The sequence below is a fragment of the Lichenostomus cassidix genome, chromosome Z (genome assembly GCF_008360975.1).
Source record: "Lichenostomus cassidix isolate B80296 chromosome Z, HeHo_3.0, whole genome shotgun sequence".
In the NCBI taxonomy this organism is placed as follows: domain Eukaryota; kingdom Metazoa; phylum Chordata; class Aves; order Passeriformes; family Meliphagidae; genus Lichenostomus; species Lichenostomus cassidix.
In genome coordinates, this window is record NC_139511.1 from 55,989,093 (window position 1) to 55,994,849 (window position 5,757).

Below are 5,757 nucleotides of genomic sequence, written 5' to 3' on the forward strand. Positions count from 1 at the left end.
TACGCTTAGAGTCGTGATTTCATGCTATCCATTAGAGATTTAAAGAACAGAATTTCATATCATATTGAATGTCAGGGTAGTCTATGCCAGAGAGAAGACAGCTCACATCTCAACAAATTTCTGACATTTTTGTAGAAAATGTAATGCAATATTGACAGCATTTTTACCTTGCTGACTTTCTAACCAGTCAATAAGTTTCATGATGTACAAGTTGCTTTAATAGATTGGGTTATTTCTTGGGCAGTGTGATTTTTGAGCAGTACATATTTTCATGATCTGTTCTCACAGAGGTACTTGGACTTTATATCAATAATCTTTTTCTTAAGCAAATTTGATACAGAAAGGTACACTTTTCAAGCATTAAGAAAATATCAAAATTACTTTTCAAAATGGTCTGAGACTGCCTCTAACCTTTTGTGTTAGGACTTCAAGGGCAAGAAAATCTTTTCAATGTGCCATAATGTTCTGTGTATGTTTACATGGTGTCAGACTTTGGCAATAACAAAGACTACTCACATATAATTTATAACTTCACTAAACCATGAAGTATAATAACAAATAAGGCTGGTTGGAAAGCACGTCTTGCATAAAAGTGGAAGCCTATCCTAAGTCTGCCATCACTTCCTAAATTGCAGGGGAGAAGCTGAAGCCAATCTATCTGTCATTTGAAATAATCTTACTGCCTGCCAATAAGGCTTTTACTGTCCTGTTGAATTTTTCCCTATTGTTACTTTTTAAAGATAAGTAGCCTTCTTGAGTCTATAAACAGTAGAGTTTATAGAGTAATCAGAATTTACTAATTAGTTTTTGTGATGTGAAGTTGAAGATATGCCATATGTTTCTATGAATCAATCATTCTTTTGTTTCAAAGATCTAGCTCCACGACCGCTAAAAACAAACTAAGAAAGTCCATTTTCTCACAATTCTCAAGGTCTTGAAAAATACAAAATGTCTTTGAAAACCTTGAAGGGACTGTATGGAAGGAATTTAATTTGAAATCATAATCTCACAGACTGAATTTTAACCATGCTTCTGTCTTGGAAGACATTTATCTCAATAATAGAAGGTATGTGAGTATGGCTGCTTCTTACAGCTGAATCACACACGAATATGCAAGATGAATATAGTACAAACACAAAAGTAAGGTTAGCTAGGTAAGTCTGCCTATTCCCTTCAGGGTGGAGGCTAGAAAAAGTAAACTTGAAAGCAGAGCAGTCTGAAAGCTTGGTGAAGTACCTCGGAAAAAAGATTCTGTATTCCTAAACGGTAGGCAATAGAAACTTCAGTTTTGATATTAACTTTCTCAGGAATTTAACATTTACTTCTGTGTTCAAGCCCTGCGGTGTCTTGATATTGCCAAGACTGAACAACGTGGGCTCCCCTGGATTTATTTCCCTTGAACCATGAGGTCCACAATCCAAACACTGTTTTGCTTATCCTAGTTGTACTGCTCTGAAGAGCCTCACCAAATGGAGGACTAGCTGATATTCTTTTAAAGGACAACAGGTGGGAGACTCAATAAAGGCCGAAGAGGTTGCTGCTTTGTTGGTCTGCTTAAACCTATGTTTGTCATCTAAGATGAATGTCTGGTGTAATCTTGCATGTAAGTAGGAGCTAATTCTTGTTAAATCTGGATGATGTTTAACGCACACAACTGAAACTTCTACTGTAATGCTATTACCTGTCATGGTAGTATTAGACTTTTTGGGCAAGGTCTTTGAGTGGAAACATATTCTATGGGTGGGGCTTTTTTGTGTGTGATTTAGTTTGGGTTTTTTTGTTTGTTTCGGTTTTGGGTTTTTTTTTTTTTTTCTTGCTGTGTTCTTTGCCCCCAGCAGAGCAATCTATTTTCCCTCACCCTCTACTCCACTTTGAGCATAACATCTCTCCTGACCTACTGGTTATTAGTGACATATCTGTGACAGTTTTGCTCCAGCACTTCTAAGAAGAAATAACGATCCTTGTCTTCCTTTCTTGAGAGGGGAGCTGAATCTTTGTTTAACATTGCTCTTTTTCCTTACACAGACACAGCTTGTTCCAGCTCCTAAATTAACAGTCATTTGCAAAACCCTTTTGTCTAGTCCTGTGCTGTTAATTTAGTAATAGCTGCCATTCTTATTTGCTAATACATAAGGATTGTTAATTGCTCATATTTTGTGAAAGGTCAGTTTTAACTCACCTGATTGATTTACCAGGATTGTGGTATCAGCTGTTTATATTCATGACAACAGAGAATGATTGATGACTAATGTTATTTTCTAAAACTACTTTCAGATGTTACTTCATGTCAGAGGAAGCTTAGGCAAAATCTGTGTGATCTTGCCTTCATATTCTACTAAATGGAAACAACAACTAAAGTGAAGAAGGTAGTAGGTTAATATACCTCACTTTAATTTATTGTGGTGATATGCCAGAACTTTTCTTGCACTCTTTTCTAAGCAGCTGCTTTACATTGTAAGAGCATCTCTTTCTTTCAGAGAGACTGTGCTAACTCAACCTGTTTTATTTCTTGACCACAATTTTTAAAATTTCCTGTTGCCTGAGAGCCGAGGATTCTTGCTCTAGATAACTTCATATGTCTTAGATTTAAAATCCATAAGCTCACAGATACAACTCTGTGGGTATTTTATTGCTTTGAAACTTTTGGTGTACTTTATGATAGCTGTTATGTATTAATATTACTATTTTCATAAATTCAGTGAGCTTGAAGCAGAAGTGTGAAGAGAGAATCTTTTCAGAAAAAGAAGGCCTATAAAATGGGCTTAGAATTTATCTAGGTTTTTAAGCTCAATTTCCAAATACTTGCAGTATGATATTTTTTAATCAACATATTTTCCTATATTAGATGTCAATTTTGGGTTTTATTGGGTTTTTTTCCTTCCCAGAATCTCAGATGATAGAAAAGCTATGCATCTAGGACATCTTCTCTTTCTGTATAAACCATGTTTTAGAAGTGAGCTTTGCATTCTACTGACTAAAAGGAATTGAGTAATTTACTAAGTATAAAAATATACAGTTATGTGACATAAGCTCCTTTTCATGCATTCTTGTCTGTGTGCTTAACTCACATTTCGTATTGCCAAGATAACTGAATAACAAAAAGACTATGATTTAGTGCGTGTTTAAAAAGAAGGAAGCTGATACATGTTTGTGAAGTCCTTTTTAAAAGAAATTGAAAGAAGCAGGTTATTTAAACAGTATTGGTTGCAGACAGTAATTTTCAATTTCATTGCTTTTTTTTTAACTTTTGGTATCTAAAGCTGAAAAAATCTCTTGATTGACCTGACAAAGGCAGAATAACAGCAGAACAGTGTCAAATACACTGTTATTCAAGGGCATAATTGAGAATGATTCAAATTCAAATAGTAAATGAGTCTGATGGTAAAGTTGGTCAAAACAGGAAAAACTGATTCAGACTTTAAGTGGGAAAACCTAAAGCACAGCAGTAGAGCCAAAGTCTATTGAATGCATTGTTTTAATTCTTTGTAGAGAATGTACTCTTTCATGACAAACTTGCTTTTCTTAGTGATGGTGCTTACAAGGTTATTTTATAATGTTTGCTGGGTTTTGCTGAAAATTTAATGAAGGTGGGTTATTTATATAGAAGATTTAGGTAAGCTATCAATAGACTTAAATTTTACCTGTTTTTTATGTATTCTTTAAAAGTACTGACAGAACCATGGATACGGCCAAACATTGTGGATACAATAGGCTCCTTATGGCATTTCATTTAGTAGCATCCGATAAAATTATTCCTGTGTAATGTCAGTAAGTGTCTAAGTGATTAAGAACTGCCTAAATATATGGATAAGGGATCATGATTGAGAGATACTCTATGGTTTTTTGCATCAAATCAATAGATTTTCCTATCAGCTGGTTCTCTTAGAGGATGGGAAAATAAAAAAGTTTTTGGTATCATTAGCTAATCTTATCGGTGTTTTCAGACTGTACATTAGTAACAGAGGCATTAATATGGAACAGAGCAGGTTGAAAATAAATTCACATGTGGTCACTTCTAACTTAAATGTCTGACAGAAAGATGCATAGGTTGTAAGAAAGAAAATAAAAAAGGGAAGAAAGACCATGTTCTGGAAAATCACAGGTCTGTAGAAACTTTCTCTTACAGTGAATAAGGCTTCCTGACACAATGCTGAGGCAAAGGGACTAATGTGGATTTTGACAGTCTAAATTGGAGGTTGTTACATAAAATTGGATGACTCATCTCAGGTGACCTCGACACTCAATACTGACTGACACTGGAAAATTGCATTTTTTGTATCTTTTATAAGACTGTAGATTATGCAAGGTGAGTATATGGAATTATTTCCTTCAACTGAGAATTTGCATTACTTCAGTCTTTCCCATTTATCAGGAAAAATAACAGAATCACAGAACATTTCTTGAACTCTCTCAAGCTTGTTCAGGAGTTCACTTGATTATCTTGTGGAGTACATTGAAATAAGGAAGTACTTGATAAGTAGCAAAGTCTTTAGTTGAGAAGGGAGTGTGATACTCTTTGGTAGAAGATGGAGCTGGATGCATTTTGAGATTTCTTTTTATGTTCGGCTACTGGATGATGGAATAGAGTGAATTTTAAGTCTTCCTGGTGTCTTCAGAAGATCTTTTTGGTAGATATTTGCTGAAACCCAAGTCACTGAGCCCCAGGCATAGTGAGAAAATGACTCATGATGTGTAGAAGACGACAAAATCTCATGGCTCCTCAGTCTTTGGATGCTATGGATTTTCACACGTGAGTCACACATCTGTTCAAGTTCATTAGCTTCAGTCAGTGGATTGGTATTTAGGGGGTGCTGGGAAACAGTTGATTTTTTATTCCTCTCTTGATTTTTGAGGTAACTGAAGTAAACAGCATTAGTTACTTTGGTTCTTCAGTCAAACCCCAGTTCATGGCAAATAGGGATCACGTTTTGAGTTGCCATGGCACGGCTGCTTCTGTGGATAATGGAAATCAGTTCTGCTCTACCTAGTAGTCTGGTCAAGGAGGGTAAGATAAATCTTTGGTATGCTGCAGTTGCTTTGCCTGGGGTTGAGGCAGAGAATAAGATACATAGAAGCGTGATCTGGTGTCTGGTATGAATTATAATAACACAAATGCTAATTTAGGCCTGTTTAAGGCTGTCTACTGCTACTTTCTGTGAATTTTTTTACACTTTATAATTGTGATTTGAAATCAGTTCAAGGTTCTCTGAAACTTTAGTGCTGACTGAGAGAGAATATTCTGGCATTCATTCATGAGCTTTTCTGCTAAATAGAGGAAGAACTGACCTTGACACTTCTAGGCAGACTCCAAAGGTTAATAAAAGGCATAATGTAATGTATTTATATGTCTGCATGGGTTTTTTTTGTTTGTTTTACCTGAGCACTTACTCATGTGAGAATCTAGCTTTGTGCATGACTAAGATCTGTTGTGCGATTTCAAAGGATATCTGCAGTGCTAACTTTTAAACTTAATTTCATAAAAAGCAGTAGTTCTGAGTCATTTATCTAATTTTATATTCAAATACTGGTGAATGTAAAAGTAGTGGGATCATTAGTTTCTTGTTTATTATATTGACTTGCAGCATGTTCACTTTTTTCCTGTGAGATGCTGTGGAGAGTAATATGTCTTTTTTATGTTGAGGTATATGAAAAACATTTTTAGGGTTCTAAAAAATATCTGCTTTTTCTCATGTTCAGTACATTTTTAATATTTGTGTGCCACTACAGATGCTCGATAATTTGTGACCCAGCAGAGGT